This window comes from Typopeltis vanoorti, chromosome 24 (genome assembly GCF_054136105.1).
Source record: "Typopeltis vanoorti isolate ZY-2024b chromosome 24, IOZ_Tvanoo_1.0, whole genome shotgun sequence".
NCBI lineage: Eukaryota > Metazoa > Arthropoda > Arachnida > Uropygi > Thelyphonidae > Typopeltis > Typopeltis vanoorti.
Window position 1 is genome coordinate 34647360 of NC_143572.1, and position 19851 is coordinate 34667210.

Below are 19851 nucleotides of genomic sequence, written 5' to 3' on the forward strand. Positions count from 1 at the left end.
CTTCTTTGCATACTCCAGATCTCGACAAGCCGTTCCAGTTGTATACGGATGCATCAGCAACAGCAATTGGCGCATGTTTAGCTCAAAACAACGAACAAGGAAAAGAATTGCCCATTGCTTTCTTCAGTAAGAAACTAAATTCCTGTCAAATGAAATGGTCAACCATTGAAAGGGAAGCTTTTTGCGTCTTGGAGGCATTGAAAAAGTTTGACACATGGGTATTTGGTGCTGAAATACAGGTAATTTCAGATCATAACCCTCTGACCTATCTAACTAAAAGTGCCCCTCATGGTGCCAAGTTGTCCCGATGGGCTTTAGCCCTACAACGTTATAATCTGACTGTTACATATAGAAAGGGTAGTCGTCACGGTAACGCTGATGCCCTTTCCAGATTAAAAACTGATATAATTAATTAATGCTATTGGCTTGTTTCTTAATAATGATTATATATTTTCTTGATGTTTAGTTAATGATAATTATATAGTTTTTTTTTGTGTGTGTGGGAGCTGCATCGCACCATAAAGCTCTCACCTCATTTCTTGTATTTTAGAGTCAATTACTCGCCTGAGTTTTTTTTTTTAGATGCAACATCGACACTCCTGTGACGGATGTGCTTCCCCCAAAGGGAGCTGTAAAGATTTTTGTCACAAAGACTTGCGAATTCTCTTTAAAACTGTGTACTTTGGCGAGGAGGCGCTGCAGTCGTGACAGAAGCAGACGACGCTTAGGACTTGATTAGAAAAGTTTCCGCTGTGTGTGGTATCCATTTTTTTTAAATGTGCCCGAAGTGAAAGAATAAGTACAACATTAGTGTTTGAAGGCAAATTATAATGTTTTTGTAGTTTCAAGAATCTTGTAAAGCAAGTTTGTGTCAAGTTTTTCAGAAATAAATAACATCACTAGAGTTACATCAGTGAAATGCGTATGAATGTGTTCTAAAAGTATACGTATAAGCGAGCATTCATTCTGCGTAATGATCAAGACTTTCACCAGCTTTACCACTCATCACAAGTCCGAATTTTACTCCTCTCTTCTACTGTTTCCATTCTCTCCTCTTCTAGCACCCCCATACTTCTCACTCATACTCCCTAAATTCTCTCTCTCTCCTACTCTGATTCTCCTTGCATTCATCTCTTCCATTCGCCTAATCTTATCTTTCATACTTCTGCTCTCATTCACAAGACATTCCACCTCCTCTTTCAACTCATCTATCTCTCTCTGCAGGTCAGTCATTCTTAATCTAAATTCACTCTCCCAAACAAAACCATCTCCTAAACTTTCACAGTCACTCACACCTTCCACACTATCAACTATTATTTTCCCATTCATATATATCTTTTTTTCATTCTCTCCTATCACACTACTTGTCTTCCTACATTCATTCCCCGTTCCTGGAGCAACAAAGTCGGATATCAATATTTCTAATGCACTTATTTCCTCCAACTGCCTGCATTTTGCGCATATACGCTCTCCGCTCTCTTTCACAAGCCACATATCTAATTCCCGAGATGCATACATGCCACAAGTACTGCATGCCACAAAGTCCCTTATGATATTGCTAATAATTGAGTTCTTAAATGGTGGAGGACTTGGCGATACGCCACTTGTGACTGCTGCTGAATCCGTCATCATTCCTTACTGCTGAGTAGTGTAATCCTTAATTATTCAATTAATGAATTCCGTTAAATAAATAGAAAAAAAAGTACAAACAATTACAAAACAAAACATTTAAGTACATTAAATAACATGAAATATAACTAAATACAGTAATGAAAACTTAGCTTCGTTTTGTCTTCCACCGTTATGCATTCGATTCCGAAGGTAACCAAAATATATTATATCGCGACAGCAACTAACTTCCCAAAAATAACCACTGAAGTACACTCGTATTCAGAGAAACGATTTAGCACTCAATTGACTGTTCTTGGCACATTGCCAAGGTCGGCTCAAGGAAGTGTGGGCATACAATAAAAGGTGGCAGACAGGAAAAAAAAAAAATGTATAGTGAGCAAAGATTTTTGAGCAGTCATGAGCAGAAGGGTGAGCTAGAGAATAAATGCTAGTATGCAAATGAATGCAATTAATGGGGTGTGAGGGTCAAAATGAGATGAGATATATGTAGCATGAGAATAGACAACTGATGGATGAATGTGGATGAGTGCAAAAAGATCAAATCAATGAACAGCCAGAGGAACAAGGCAACGAAAATTTCCAAGAGCCGTACTGTACAGAAATTCCATTATTACAGATGTGATAAATGAGAGTGTGCATAAGGTTTGTATTCCAGAAGGGGACTATGGAAAAGAGGAGAAAAATCTAGTAGTAGTAAGAGAAATGACTTGGACAGAGAGGAGACTGTCAAGATAAATATTAGAAGGTGGCTGATAATAGGGTAAACACAGAATACAGCAAATGGGGGGAAGTGATCAGGGTGCTAACTAGGAATTGCTTTGAAGAACTTATATGACTAGCAAAGATGACCTGTGGGATGTCAGCAGACTTTGTGAGGAATTACAGCTAAAACTAAGCCGATAAGGGCAAAATATATCGTCTGTTAATTGTTATGAATTCTCCAGTCAGTTTGTCTATTTTGTAGAAAGAAAATCTTGAGTTTCTGGAAGCAAAAACTCTAATATCTCCGTATGAGACTGCAAATTAAATCTTCAATTGAAAAACCCTTATAAAAGGTTCTCATGGCCTAGACCAACAAAAACAGGTGTTTTTCAATTGAAGGGCAAATGTCAAGTCCATTTTTTTTGCAATGATCATTTGGAGAGGCTATTGTTAGAAAGATGAAAATAAATTATAGACCTGAGGAAAAATAGATATACAGGCAGAAAGCAAGAAACTAAAAGAGTTGTTATGAAAGGGTGAGGAACAGTGAAGATAGAAAAGCAGTGAGAGGAGTGAAAGATGAGAAAAAATAGGTAATAATGCAAAATTAACAGGAAAATGGAATAGATAAGGAGATCAGAATAGGAAGTATGGTCACTAAAAATAGTAGTCTGTATACACTGCTTGGAAAGAAGTCAACAGACACCCCCATGGACAAGATGCATCATGTCATGTAACAAGTCATGTGTTTGTACCCTGTGTAAATTGAAAAAAATATGATGCTCCCAAGTCAGTGCAACTATGTCTGGGTGAAATGGCTGTGAGAAGGGAATTGATGGAGTTTGAAAGAGGAGAAATTGTGATAGGATGTTATGTTGCAGACCTATCTGTTCAGCAAACTGCTGAAAACTGGGCCATCCCTGGTCAACAATAAGTGATACCATACTGAGATGGAAATGCAGGGAGTCAACTGTAAGAGTTACCTGCAGTGGGTGACCCACCAAACTTACTAAACACGACCATAGGGTGCTGTGAAGGAAAATATGTAAGATCTGCAATTCGTCTGCTGACATGTTAAATGCATTGTTCCAGGCATCAACTAGAACATGAATCGGCACAAAGACATTTAGAAATGAGGTTCACAACATGGGTTTTCAAGGTAGAACTCAAAATGTGCAAGTCCCACATTATCCAAACCAACATGCAGTGTCATCTTCAGAGGTGCAAAGGAAGTGTAGAGTAGAAAGTGGAAGTTTGGAAAGCTGTGTTATGGAGCAAGGAAGTGTGCTACACCTGTCCATCTATCAAGCAGATGGACAAGTGTGGGCATGGCGAATGCCCGGTAAACATCTCTTACCAGAGGGCATAACCCCAACTATGAAATTTGGAAGTTACAGTGTGATCGTACAGTCCTGTTTTTCCTTTGGCCTGAGACCTCTCTGCTTTTGGTGCCTAGGTATATGAACATTCTGGACAATGCAATGCTTCCAACTTTGTTTCATTTCTAAAGAACTGACCATTGTCTCTTTCAGTAGGACAATGTACCATGTCATAAGGCTGCTGTTGCTGCTGTAACTGCATGGTTTGTTGACATGACCATCACCACAACTGACTGAACTCCACAGATCCCTGATCTCAACCCTATTGAATATCTGTAGGATGAAATGGAGCATTGGGTGAGGTAAAGGGATTTCCATCCCACAACAGTCCAGGACCTCATTACATGCATACAGGAAGAATGGTCCAAAACTCCCATTGATTGCTATCATGTGATAGCAATCAGTGGGAGTTTTGGACCCATAGTATGCCCCATAGGATTGCTGCAATTATCACAGCAAAAGGAGGTCCTGCATCTTATTAAGGTGGGTGCTGTGGCTGTTCATTCCTCACATTACGGTGTCTGTTGACTTCTTTCCAAGCAACGTATATGCAAAAGGATAGTCAACATGAAGATGGATTGGTCTAAAATGTATAAGGATCATAGTTGGGTTTGGGAAAACAAGACAGTATGATAAAGGGGATGGTTAAAGTCTGGTGAAGAAGAATTAGCCTCAGGAGGTGATATGTGAGTTGTGAATCACAGATGTATAGGGAATAAGAGGAAAGAATTTGTGACACTAAATGAATTGAACTGTCTGAAAATCATTGGTTAAAGTGAAATATGTTAGATGAGACTAATGTGTGTCGGTTCTCTCCACAGAATGAGCTTACTTCGGTTTGGTTTGAAAAATTCACAAGACCACAACCTTGTCCATGTTTCTTTTTCTACGGATCTTCCTTCTCCAAGCAAATCTCAGCCTTGTATCCTATGGCATTACAATAGGGCCAATTGGGATGTCCCTCAGGATTTTTATGCCTCTTTTCCATGGTTTGATTACTGCTTCTATTCTCCTCATCCAAGAACTTGTGCTGATCTAATACCTGAAATTATTCTTGCTAGGATGAGTACCTTTATCCCCCAATTCACTGAAAATCCCTTACCCAAACCTTAAATATTACTGTTATTATTACACAGGCATATATTACTGTTATTATTGAACAGGAACCTTCATGGAGTCCCAAAATTCATTGTAGGAGAGCCAACTATCAACAATATCATACCTCTCCTTGAATCCATTAACAGATGAAGCACTCACAACTGACTCAGACAACCCATTCCATTCTTTCACCAGTCTCGAAGCCAAAAAATCTAGTCCTCAAGCCCTTGATAATCACACTCTTACCTAACTTCTAGGGATGACCTTTTGTTATGCTTCCTCTAGTCAAGTGCTGAAACAATTTCCTGCATCAATCCTACAAAAGCTTTTACAAAACTTAAATGTTTCTATCATATCATCTGTTTTTTGCCTATCACTCCACAAAACCTTAATCTATCTTCATAGGAAGCATTCTACAAACCACTCACCATTTTGGTCACTCACCTCTGAATCCTTTCCACCACTTCCTCATCCTCAAGAAACCCAGGTGACCAAATGTGAGCACAGTAGTCTAGAAGTGGTCATATCAAGGCTTTATAAAGAGAAATGATAACTCCCTTATCATTGCTTCTTAGTGTGTTCTTCAATAACCAAGTAATCCTTTGAACTATCCTGGCTACTTGAGCAATATGCCCTCTAAACTTCAATTCTCTATCTACTAATATCCCCAAATCCCTGGCTTCCTCAATTTTCCTGAGGAAGTTCCCTCAATGTGATACACAGCTTGTAATCTTTGTATCCCAAAATGAATAACTTGACACTTTTCCACATTAAACTGACATCCATTATGTTTTGCCCATACTGGCAGCCTATTTAAATCATTCTACAAGCTCTCTACATCATTTTAAGTATTACTCTACCCGACTTTGAATCATCAACAAACAACTCAATATCTATCTTCAAATTATTTCCTATATCATTTGTGTATAAATTAAACAGCAGTGGTCCAAGCAGAGCCCTGTGGCACACCACTAGTTACCTGCCTTCTCCTGGATTCTGCTCCTCCATATACTACTTTTTGATATCTGTCCATTAGCAACTCTTGTATCCATATCACCATTTTCCTATCTATTTCCATTTATTGTAGTTTGCATAATCGAGTTCCATGTGATATCTTGTCAAATACCTTTGCAAAATTCAGCAGTATCATTATGTAGCTATTCCCTTTATCCAACTCAACTGTCACTCTATTATAAAAAGTTAGTAACTAATAAGGCATGACCACCCTTCACAAAGCCCTCAGACTATCATATTCTTATCCACCCATTCCTGAATTCTCTTTTTTGACTAACTTTTCCTGTACCACCACTCCTGAGTACAGGTCTGATATTAGTCTATAATTTGCTACCACAGACTTAGATCCTCTTTTATGAAAGGGAATTATTTTGCCCTCCTTCCACTGCCTTGAAACATTGACAGATCTGAGACTTAATTAAATAACCTATTATAACCCAATATACTAAGTAGCTCCAATTCTTTAACCACTGTTCTCACATCAAAAATGCCACTGTAGTCCAAGCTAAAAAATGCAGCATACACTCAATGGTTGATGCTAAAGACTAACTTTTCACTAAGCTTGCTTACTACAGCTTACAACAACTACAAAATCATTAGCAAATCTAAAGCTAACTTTGTAACAGCCAAATGCACTAAGCTAAAATGGTAGATGGAAGTCCAGTTTCCCAGCCTCTGACCAAGGCTTTTGGATAAAACTTCTGCCCTACTATGTTTGTGCATCCCTCTCTCATCCTGATGGAACAATGGTAATATCTGTAAAAGAAGAGACAAAGCCCTTGGCATTAGTTTTCCTCCTATTGTTTAGATGACCAGAGCAAATATCCCCCTACTGATCTACACACAACTCTCAGCATACTTCATCTGATCTTTTCAAAAGGAGCACCAGAAAAATACTCAAATAGGCTTGATACTAATAAATTATCTGGCCCAGATAGTATCCATCTGGCTGTACTAAGAGGTTTGTGCTTTAAAATTAACATCCATCCTGTATAACCTTCACAAGCTATCAAACTCATCTGGCATCTATACAACAGCATGAAGCAAGCTTTAATCCAGCCTGAACAGGAAGATAAATGTTAACCATCAATGTTGGAAGTTTTTTCCCACTTGGTTAGACTATAAATTATATATTTAGTTTAATCCTTTATCCAAGTGTAAGCAAACAAAGTTTACACCTGAAGTATCTTCAAAACTTGGGCAACTCGTGGCAGAGGTGGACTAAGTTCTCATCACTTTCCTTAATATCTCATAATGCAAAGCACATCTCCTTGCAGATATGTATAATGCATAGCATGTGCTTTGCATTATGGGATACTAAGGAAAGTGATGAGAACTTAGTCTACCTTTGCCACAGGTTGCCCCAGTCTGAAGATACTTCAGCCGCAAACTTTGTTTGCTTACACTTGGATAAAGGATTAAACTGAATATACAAGTTAACCATCAATGATTGACCCATTATCCTCATCTCAATACTCTCAAAAATGATGGAAGTCATCAATAATCAGCTTCTTCTTTTCTTTATCAAATTCCTGACATGTACCCTCAAGGGGTGTACACGATATGATAGTACTACATGAAAAATTTACATCATTACTAACTTCCTATCTACAATTTTCCTCCAAATCAGTCTGTTACTTGTCAAGACTCCAAAATTATCAGATCTTATATTTCTATAGTCTAAGGCACTTTGTACCATATCAACCTATATCTTGGTCTTCCTCTGGGTCGTTTTCTTGCCAACCTGGCAGCGTACACTTGTTTTGCTAATCTTTCCTCACCCATTCTGTTCAAGTGACCATACCACCTGAGATTAGCTTGGCTAATGCATTCCTGGATGCTGACAATGTCAAGTTCTTTCATAATATCCTCGTTTTTAATATGATATTGCCATTGATGCCATCTGTTCATGCCTCTAATCTTTCTCAAGACTCTCATATCTGCGGTCTCTAGTCTTTGGTCAAGTGTTTTACTTCTGACCTAGCTCTCAGATCCATAAGTTAAAACTGGTTTCAACACTGTCTTGCATACAGCTAATTTAGTGTCTAACTAATTTCTCTCTTATTCCATATGAATTTATTCAATTGACTTCCCACCATACCAGCTTTGTTGATTCTGTTGTCTGTTTCCATATTTAATTTACCATCTTCACTAAAAATCGTGCCTAAATAGCCGAAATGTTTTGCTTGTTCCACAGGTTCCCTATTCAAAACACAGTTGACATTTTCAACAATTCTACCTATTTTCATTGTCTTTTATCTTTTTATTGCTGACCTTCATACCATATCTATTACAACAGTTATTCAATTTAGTCAGGGAATCTTGCAAACTTGTAGCAGATTTATTTAGAAGAATAACATCGTCCACATAAAGCAAAGAGCTGACATTAACATCTCCAATTTTTGTATCATGTTTAATACCACTTTCCTTCATAATGTGATCGATAATGAATAACAGAGGGGATAATATACATTCTTGTCTCACACCAGATTTAATATTAAACCATCTTCCTGTACTTCCTTCAATTCTAACTGCTGACTTGCAACTCAAATAAAGACTAAGTATTGCCTGATATAATGCCCCATTGACAGCATATAACTGTAGTGTATTGAATAGCTTCTCTCTTGGCACCTTGTCGTATGCCTTTTCCAGATCGACAAAACTTAAATATGGATCTTTGTTATATTCCCATGATTTCTCGACTATTTCTCGTAATGTGAAGATCTGATCCTGACAGCCTCTATTTGGCCTAAATCCAGCTTGCTGTTCACCAAGCTTTTCTTCCACAATTCTTCTCAACCGTTTCTCAAATATACTTGCATAGATCTTGCCAGGAACACTCAGTAGGGAAATACCTCTGTAATTCTCACATTCAGTTTTATTTCCCTTTTTATATATGGGTACTATTAGAGCTCTACTCCAAACATCAGAAATTCGACCCACTGAACTATGCAGTGCAGCCACTGTAAGACTTTTATACCACCATACTTCAGCATTTCTGGTCAAATATCATCTACTCCTGCTGCCTTTCCACATATCAAGGCAGCAGGAGTAGATGATATTCGACCTTTGATGGCTTTTTCTACTTCAAAAAGTATGGATATATATTCCTGACTGTATGCCTGTTGAGTGCTTTTTATCATGATCGGTGCTACCACTGCTTGTTTCCTTTAGCAATTTTTTGAAGTAATTACTCCATACTTCAAGGATATCTTTTTCTCCTGTTTTCATGTCACCTTTATCATCTCTAACTCCTTTTACAGCACTCTTTCCTCCATTTCTAAGCTTCTTCAAAAACCTCCAGAATATCTTACCACCTTCTCAATATTTATTTTCTATGTTCTTGCCAAAGTCCTCCCATGACTTTTGTTTTGCTAGTCTTACATTTGTCTCTGTATTCTCTAAGAGCACAAGCTGACTTATTTGCCAGGAACTTTTGATATGCTTTCTTCTTTTCCTTCACTGCCTCTTTAACTTCCTGTGTCCACCATGGAGTTCTAATTTTTCTACAGACAACCTCACCACATGCCTCTCTGGCTGAATCAGTCAGGGTTTTCTTCAAGGTTTGCCACTGAATCTCCAAGGTTTGGTTTATTAGCTAAAGACAGTGAGTCTCTAGGTAGCTTCAGGGCTGCTGCAAGTAGGTGTGCAAGTTGAACAAAAGGTGCCATAAAGTTGTGGGGGGGAGGCACAAAAGTAAGTTTTCAAAAATCAGTTCTCCATTCCAAACACCATCCACACATGTTCACTTATGTCAGATTTCACTTCTTCTGAAACAAGTACTGCATATCAATTCAGAGAAACCATACATATTGTGCAATCTGAAACTATCAGCGCCACTGACATCTTCCAGTGAGCATATTGTTGCAATTCCAGAAAACTGTCTAACAACTGAGCTGAACCTTCTTCTATGTAGATAATACAGATCGACACCTTTCTGCCTTTCTATTGGTTCTAAGTTAAAGCTATGTAGTCATCTGAATATGATATTCAATGGTTGAAATACTGGAATGTTCACAATAATGTCTGCAATGGCTGTGTGAAGGATTTTATTACTGTGCATATGCTGATCATGACAACAGACAAACCAGCCAGTAGAACACATGCAATTTACAGACAAGAATACTCAGAGGCATAGAGGTAACCGCCTTATCCTCTTATTACAGAATATACTTTCACAAATACCACAACAGCAGAGTGCTCCGATCATGATCGATGCATGTCCATCCATCAGTGGCTTGGAAGACTATGGGTGCTTAAGTGCCTATTAAAGCCACTGATGGATGGACATGCATCGATCACAATCGGAGTACTCTGCTGTTGTGGTATTTGTGAAAGTATATTCTGATTTTCAAGAATGGTAAGTGAAAAACGTAAAAGATTTGTTTGTTTTAAGAAATCTATTTTGACATTTACATTTTTAAAAACCTTTTGTACATTTTTATCAAAGGGGGGGGGACAAAAAAATCTTTTTGCACAAAGGCACCTTACATGTCAGCGGCGGTAATGGTTAGCATAGCAATGATCACCAGTATGAATTCCACCACTCTTTTCTAGAGCAGACCTCCTCACTAAACTAAACTACCTCTGGACACAGGCCATAGAAAGATTTGAAGAATCTCGTGAGGTTGATCTTGATATTTCCAATGCATATGATCAAGTCTCATATCATGGCTTCTTCCATGCTATGATCTTAAGGTCTCTCGCTCCTGTCTTTCGTATGTGGATCACCAGCTTCCTCTCATACATTGTGCATCATTATGGATGGTTCCCTCTTATCTGATTTTTCAATCAATGCAAAGTACCCTAAGCTTTGTGCTTTCAACTGTATTCTTTCTCCTATACAATGTCAATAATGTCCAATCCTTTCATAGCTTTGCTGATAATACATCTCATCCCTCTCATCATTAACAAAACTTTGCTCAAATGACTCAAGCTTCAAAATTTTCTATGGCCAATGCCTTAAACAGTGATTTTCTAGTTATTCTGGAGTAAGATGAAGATAAGTTAAGGGGGATAGTAAATCCCGTATTATTTTACACCCGGGTACGAAACTCGGAGATCGAAATCCATCGAAATCTAAAAGTTTCATGCCGAAGAACTATCGGCGAGTCCAAGCGTAAATCATCACTTGGGCAGTACAACACTATGGCAATTCGTTTCAAAGGTGGAGAAAGCTTGATGATGAAGATTGTTCCGTCACTTGGAACAATCTTCATCATTTTACCAACACACACAGTCTCCAACTTTTCAACATATACATTAACAAATTCCTTTCTTCTCTCTCTCTCAGCCAATACATAGCACTAAGTGTTTAGACTTCACAAGCTTTTAGTGGTGTTTATATCATAAATAGACAATGGAGAAAAAATAGAGGCAATTCTTTTGATAATAAAACGAAATCAGGAATTTAATCCTGCTGAATGAAATTTTGTACAAAGTTTGAGTAAGGATGAAAATGATAGATAAGGAGCTAGAAGTGACTGGACATTTCATCAAGACATTAAGTAAATTCAGCAATAAAGAGGGTGAGTGATGATGACATTGTTTTTAAAGGAATGTTTCAGAGCTTTAACAGTTTTAACTGTATACACAGGATGAGACTTCAAATCACGTGTCATTATCTACAAAAAAGTGGTAAACCTATAGATTAGAACCAAGAGTGGACTAATGGTTAGACAGTCCAGTGACCCCAATCTAAAAAATAAACATGGAACATTTGCTTCAAATGGCACAGGCCTCTAATAATAAGAGTGGCAGTCACACACTTGGTGGTGGAAAATCATCTGCAACTGTCATCTAAAGTACAAAAACATCAGGAGTGAATACACCACCCAGCCAAACAACCAGATCAGCAAACCTCAAGTACTTTAGTGCTGGAGCTAGCACATATATTATATATGTTTTTTTTAATATTAATCCCACATCTACACAAAATGTAGATTTGTTTACAAAAACACCTTTTTTTAAACAAAGGTTTACAAAAAGGTGTTTTTGTAAACCTTTGGTCCCAATTAACTATTTTGTATGTTTGTATATAAGTTACAAGCAAAATTATACTCCGAGTTACGCGAATTCGACTTACGCGCTTTTTGTTGGTCCCACCTACCGCATAACTTCAGGGTTTTACTATACCACAAACAGAAAGAACGTTGAGAGGAAGAAAGAAGAAACTTGTTAACATCAGATTTGAAAGACCCAAAGATTGTATAGTATCAAGCCTTTTTTTTTCCCCTCCTGTATACATGAGGATGTTGTTGTTGGTTTATTGGTGCAAGAACATGATAGGTAATACTGAACAATAGCAAAGGTTATAACAATACACAAGTATATACAAGAGGAATGAATGAGATGTAGTGGTGCGAGTTACATTTTATCTTATTGTTATAATGACAGAATAAAGCAGATGGTATGCATTGCAATGAATGAAGGGCAAGTAAATATGATGGGACTTCAATAAGATAGGAAACGGAATTTATGCAGTTACCAAGGAGTAATTACCTGAGGCAGCATGGAATGAAAAATAGCAGAGGTTTCAGAGTGCTAAATCTCGTAACTGTATCAGAGAATTTGTCTGTAACCAGGATGAACACATTGCCACCAGCTGGAAAAGGTGATCATGTGATCTTGAGCTGGAAGGTGGCTAAATATGTGGAATTTTCAGTTAAGTGAGGATATATGTAGACAGAGCACAGAGCTAATAAGTAAAACAAACAGGAGACTGGAGCAATGCCATGGCATGATAGACTGATAAACTTTAGCAAAAAAGGTGGTAAAGGAGTGTTTGTGGATAGTAATAGATTGCATACCTAGAGTCAGGAGGATAAACAGAGTAGGAGTTAAATGGATGAATAACATTATTAAACAGGACACTAAAAAAAGAAAAATCTATGGAGTGACTTCTGTAAGAAACTGATCGGCAGGCATAAGAGCAGCAGTACAAAACACAGGCCAGAAGGGTGACTAATATGGTAAGCAAAGCAAAATTGAAGTATGAGAGAAAATTAGCTGTCAAACTAAAAGTAATCTCAAAGAGTTTTTTCAGTTTGTGACAAGTAAAAGAAATGATTTTCACTATATTATTTAAGGAAATTACAACGTACTAGGATATACATTAAAATAAATTTTAATATATTTCTATATTTCGGCAACGTCACGTTGCCATTTTCAAGAACTTAAGTACAAGACGTGCACATAGGCACAGCAAAACAATAAGTGAGGAAGAAGTATGAAGCTATTATTTCTCCTTAAGTCCTGATGGTGCCCTCTAGCAGGCAATGTTGGTATTCTTGGGTGACTGGGCTGAAGGTCTTCTGATGTAGGTTTCCCAAATTTGAGGAAGCCTCATGCAGCCAAATTTGTTGAGGTTTGGATCGTTTCTTAGGGCTGAAGTTTTGAAAATGGCAACGTGATGTTGCCGAAATATAGATATATATTAAAATTTATTTTAATGTATATCCTAGTACATTGTAATTTCCTTAAATAATATAGTGAAAATGCATAACCAACGTCTAAGCCTTTCCATGAGAATTAAAAGAAATGATAATTATGAAAGAATAATTTTGGCAAATGGCAATGGTAGGAAGGTAACTGAAGCAGACAAAATAGTTGAATTTTGTCTGCTTCCTGACAATATCTCCACAAAGTGATTACTAAGTGATCACTTTGTGGAGATATTGCAATAACAAGTGCAGCAAGTGCTGATGTGAAAATAGAGTTAGATGAACTGGAAATGCATAGGATATTACAGAACCTTGATATAAATACAGCTATGGGATTAGATGATATATATATAAGCTCAAGCATTGCAAGAATTCTGTCAGTGCCTTAAATTGACCACTGTTGAATTTAAGTCTTAGCTCTGGGGTTGGTCCCAAGAGGCAAAAAGAGAGGAAAATAGTTCCACTGCATAAAGGAGATTCTAAGAACAAGGTAGCAAAGTATCAATCTATCACCATCTCAGGAGTGGTGGTCAAGATATTGGAAAAATTGGTCAAGAGAAAAATCCATGAAAGGGCAGATAGGAATGCTAGTGGTGCTTCAGTGTAGTTGGTAGATTAAGTAGTGGAGACAGAGTTGTTGAGCAGGTGCCCTTCCTTGAGTCTTTGGACTCTTTGGAGGTGTCATGAAATAATAATACTATATTATTATTATTTCATGACATGTCTGTATGAAATAATGTATGATGTCATTTCCTGAGCCATTTCATGTCTGTATGAAATAATAATACTATATTATTATTATTTCATGACACCTCCAAAGAGTCCAAAGACGTATCAAGGAAGGGCACCTGCTCAACAACTCTCTGTCTCCACTACTTAATCCACCAACTACACTGAAGCACCACTACCATCATCATCTACACCAATGCGATCTACTGCCCACCAGTATTTTTGTCTGTAAATTATGTATATTCTGAGTTTGTCTGTATGTGGGATGAAAAATGAGTTTTTGGGAGGAAAAACCCTGCTACCTCCATATGAGATTGGCTAACTCACCTTCAATTGAAAAATTCCCATATAAAGATCCTTTCATTGCAACGAGAATTGAACTTAGGCCTTTTTCCAATCTAGGGCACGATGTACCATCGTTCTTCCAGCTGCCCTATGGAGGCATTATATGAGGTGAGGGTGGGGACAACATGGTTTTCTGAAGGGCAGGTCATGCCTTGGAAACTTATCTTTTATAACACTGTGATAACTAAGGTACAGAAAGGTAATGGCTACACTGTCACACTACTGTACTTTGGAAGGCTTCTGACAGCATGCCACATGGAATTCTGATAAATAACTTAGTGGTATTCTAAACCTGTAGTTAAAACTCCAAGACAAAATGTGCTGAAAATAATGGAATAAAGGGATCAAAAAATTCAGAATATGGAAATGGTAAATAAAATAAAACTACTGTGAGAATTATAAACAATATATGACAAGAATTATAACAGTTAAAACAGAAATATAAAGTTACCATAAAACCATATAAAATGCAAGAGCAAAAGAAACATACAAGGACATAAGAAACCTAAAATCATAGTAAAAAATATAAAAGTGGATACAATTTAAAATACTGTTACAAATAGACCCAAGTAAAAAAAAAAGGAATAATGAGTTCGAGAATAATGAGAATGAGGTGAAAGACTGTTTCAGTATGACTATCTTCAGAAATCTTTCTGAAGACTGTCATACTAAAATGCTGATGATATTACTAGACCAGAAGATATGGTTTTATGCATTTTATATGGTTTGATGGTAATTTTATATTTCTGTTTTAACTCTTATAATTTGTGCAGCTATAAAATGTACTCATTATTTTCATTAAATGCCTTCCTTCCATTAACTTAAAGTAACTGTAGCCAAAAAGAAACAGTGTATCGTAATAGGAGCCCCATATTACACAAAAGCTTGCTTATCATTTCGTCCTATGATAAATGAACTAAATGAGGGGAAATGGGTATAAAGTTGTGATTTGGATAAAAGGGTGGCTGATGGAGAGATATCAAATACTTTAGCAAGGAGTAGACTCCAGTAGATGGCCAGTAGCATGCTTCTGCACTTGAGCCATTACAATTTAATTTGTAAATTAATGATATAAGTAATGATGTGAGGTAATGATCATCAATTGTTTGCTGTTGTGCAAATTAGGTTGAGCAATAGTCAAAAAATTTATATTAAAATTTGCAGGATGATTTAAATAGTCTGGCAGTATGGACAAAGGAGAATGGATGTCAGTTTAAAGTAACAAAGTGTCAAGTTATGCATTTTGGGGCAGGAACGACAACAAGCCGTGACCATATTGATGAATTGTACTCCAGGAAAGTGATGCAGTCAGGAATTTGGAGGTGTTGGTAGATAAGGAGTTGAAGCTTAGATAGAGAGTACACTGCAAAAGTGGCTAAAATGCTTCACTCGGATGATTTGGTTACTAAAGAAACAGAAATACAGTAGCAAACAAATTAATCTGAAGAAAGCCGAATGTTTGTCAAGTTTTTGGTTTGGTTTTTGTTTTTCAGTTCACAATAATTTTTGTTTCAATTCACTATTTTCAGTTTTTATTTTGGTTGAGTGCTGCATTATTTAACTGTCTCTATATTTATTAATAACAGTGTGTATTTTTAATAGTGTAAACAAGTTGGCATTCATAGTGTTTTATTCATTTTGTGTAGCTATGAAATGGATACATCTTCAATAAAGTGTTCAAAAATATATAGTCTTTCTCAGCACACATCCATGATTCCAAGTCAAATTACCAATGAGTGTGGTATTGGTTTGGATACTGTTAATGTGATTTTAAAGAGATTTAGGGAGACATGTACCTTTTCTTCTGACAGAAAAAGAAAATGTGGATGAAAAATTTAAATATATCATCATTATATAACTTAAATAACAGCAATCTCAGAACAAAACATTGTGGCATAATGTTCCTCACTCATTTCCTCTGAAATACCACTCCACCCCCCCAAAGGGTTTAATCAGACTTTCCATTCCTCTATCCAAGTTACTTACCAATTGCCTATCCATTCTCTATCCAGTTCCAAAACTACTCTCTATCAAGCAGTGTTCTATCAAAATCTTTTGCAAAATCTAGAAAAATTATTGTATAAGCATTACCTCTGCCAATCCACAACTCAATTTTCTACAAGTTCTGTAATTTCTTATTTGAACGTGATATTAAAAAATTCCTATATCCAACACATAAGCCTGTGTAGCTCTGGGGAAGTGGCATTTGCTTCTACAAATAGGCCACCTGAAGAAAGATCAGAGTTCAATTCCAGTCATTCACTAGGGGAGCTTTTTTTTTCTAAACCTTTCTTTGACTGATTCCCGAGATAGTCAATCTGTGGCATATGCAAGTTGTTTTTTTCTCTCATAAACTTGGGGTTTTTCATTCCATAAACTCAAGAAAATTGACTGTACAACCCACACTATTTCAGACAATAAATATATTGTGTTAGGGACCACAAGATAAAAGCACTTCTCTGTCATCTCTTCACAATGTTGCTTAAAATTAGTAATAGTCTTTGGCCAGCTATCGCTGATTGGCTACCTGTGGAAAACTGAACAGCCCAATAAGTCTCCAAAAGTTAAAGAGTACTAAAATGGCCTCACCTACTCTAAAAGGGAATAAAAGGCATTAACAGATTTATATATTTAAAAATTATTTTTTCTATATACAACAAAGCTGCCATCTTATTATAAAATGCAACTAGATCATTTAAACAAGAAATGCTCTTTAACAATCTCATGCCAGCCTTGAGAAATATTCCTATCTTTAATGATCTAATTCTGTATTTATCTCTAACCAGCAGTTCACCAGTTACTTATTATTATTATTAACATCTGACTTCCATAGAGTCAGACTCATCATGGGAGATGATTCTTATAGACAATTCAGATATATAACTGAGAATATGGGATCGTAACAGATTAATGAAGGAGAAATTTTTCGTTGAGTGGAGGGGGAAGAGAGAGAGAGATTGAGTGAAATTATGGTTAAAGAATCTACGATGTTTATTAATAACAGTGTGAATATAAGACCAGTTCATTATGTATATATGTGACTGTGCATGTTTGCCAGCCAATCTGTCTGCCCTAGAAGATAAAAACCTAGTTTCCATGAGGGAAAGAAGAAAGCATCTCTTGAAAATGTATAAGAAAAAGTGAGCAAGGGTGTTGTGAAGCAGATTTTTTCTTAGACAGCAACAGGTGAGCCAAATGAATTGTCTGAGAGTGTTATGAATGCAGTACAATAAGTTTAAGGTGCAGTTTAAATGATGGTGTGTATTTATGGAAAAGATTGACATCAACTGGGTATATATTAGTCGAAGTAATTTATTTGATACTAAGTAAAAAATACCGACAAGTTTCGCCAACTTAGCTGTTTGGCTTCTTCAGGGTGAATTAAATAGATACAAAACAACTTAAAGACTAAAATTGTTCATGAAAGAATGAACAGAAATACAACTGTATTCGGTTCATTCCTTCATGAACAGTTTTAGTCTTTAAGTTTTGTATCTATTTAATTCACCCTGAAGAAGCCAAACAGCTAAGTTGGCAAAACTTGTCAGTATTTTTTACTTAGTATCAAATAAACTACTTTGACTAATATATACCCACTGATGTCAATCTTTTCCATAGTTCATATGGTTGAAAATAACAAAAAATCATTATGGTGTGTGTTTGATAATGATGACTCCCATGGTGAGTGTTTTCATTCCGTGGAGGAATAAAATAATGGGATAATGATAATAATAATGTTAAACAACAGTATAAAAAAAAAAAGTTAATAGAGAACTCCTGTCCCATTTAGGGAAATCTTACACACATCTCTGATATAAGACACGTACACAATAACTGTATTTCTGTTAATCTAATATAGAAAATCAGTTTAATATTGGAAGACTCGTGGGAAATTAAACTCTTAAAACTGAATATTTGTATATATGATGAGTCTTAGGACTCCCTGGAGTTGTCACATAATAATAATAATAATAATAATATCTAAGAAACTTCTCTAGATCCCCTGCTGTCTCCAGGTTATAAGTACCTACATAATAAGTACCGTCATAATAACTACACAGTTATTATGACGTTTTTTATATCATTTATATTCTGGCTGAATATTAATGAATTATCCATAACTAATATGGAGTTTTTTTAAAAAAAAGTCTGTTTAATGTTCTGGGTTACGCTCGCCAATCTTAGGTAAAATAAGAACTCGTAAAAATATTTCCTGTCTAGAATATGAAAAACTATCTTATGACATAATAAAGTAGCAGTATATGGCGTACATCTCGGGTTTTTCCACAAAGCTGCATTTATTACACATTTTGGTAATAAAAAGTTTTAATATGGGATAAAAATACGTCTTTTGTATACGTTGGAACCAGTTGTTATAACGGAATTTTCTATTAGATGAGTTTAATATACAACCAGTGAATATGTCAAATTGGTTTTATATACGTCCAATGAAACAAAGAGAAATGAAATGTCTCCAGGATAATCAAATATCAGTAAATATAGCTTAATCAGCAAATGAAATGTCACCACTATCATATATTAATTAATCAAGCATAACTAAGCATTTCATATCAGAGGGAAAACTGAATTTATATATTACTACAACTTATGACATACATGGGTTAGCCCAATAAGCCTAGTAGGGCACGTTAGATCGGAAAGTAGCATATATTTTAATTCCTACTAATAAATAACAATGACGTAACTGAAAACAGACTTTATTGTGAGACTGCGCATCAGTCAAGAACTAAATTCGGTTCGTTCTGCTCAATCAGAAGTTTTAATTAAAATCAATACAAGATTCTCATCCTGATGCAATTGACCTCGACGACTGGGTCTAATTGTGAATTTAAGTGTACCTGACGCACAGATTCATTTCTGAAAAGTAATTAACAATAAATAAATAAAAAGTGTTTTCTCTTCGTAAGCTGTCATAATATTCACCAATTAAATATTTTTCAGTATGAAATCTTACCATAGAAGACGAACTTCACTTTATAATTCGCGTCATGTTAACACTTTCCCACTATCCTATAAGTAGTACAACGAACGAACGGAATTGAATATTTAAATAGAGAAACAATCAACAAATAAACAATAAATATTGCCGACAATAATGTACCGCCATTCCACTTTCGTCAGTAATGCACCCAACCACATTGGAAAACGGAAACGGAAACATATTAATCCGAAACGTCATTTGTTTGTAGAGGTCAATGAAATGGAGTTGCTTGGAAAGAACTTTTTTTTTTCCCCTTGATGATGATAATGAAAGTACCAGTTCGTGGCAAATGCTTTATCACGTCGAATGCCCTTCGTCACAAGTTGTTCTAAATCCTGACTTTTGTGTATTTTCTTCTAATTCTGATCTTAAAATGAACTTTTATTAAAAGAATAATAAAGAATTTTATAAATTATAAAAAAGAATTTTATAAATTATAAAAAAGAATTTTATAAATTATAAAAAAGAATTATAATTAAACAGAAAGTATACAATTAATTTTAAGAAT

At 36.0% G+C, this 19851-nt stretch overlaps 1 protein-coding gene across 5 annotated transcripts in view; it reads right to left on the minus strand.

Annotated features, from left to right (window-relative positions):
• Nucleotides 1–19586, minus strand: part of LOC150093095 (uncharacterized) — a 390523-nt gene extending 370937 nt beyond the window's left edge. For 2 of the 5 annotated variants that reach the window (XM_090413299.1, XM_090413294.1), the window contains exon 1: nt 19317–19580. The gene's annotated coding sequence lies outside the window, so the exon portion shown is untranslated. Of the gene's footprint in view, nt 1–18612; nt 18734–18958; nt 18991–19316 lie in introns of those variants that run through there. The other 3 variants (XM_090413295.1, XM_090413297.1, XM_090413298.1) reach the window with 3 other exon arrangements.
• Nucleotides 19587–19851: the final 265 nt, after the last annotated feature.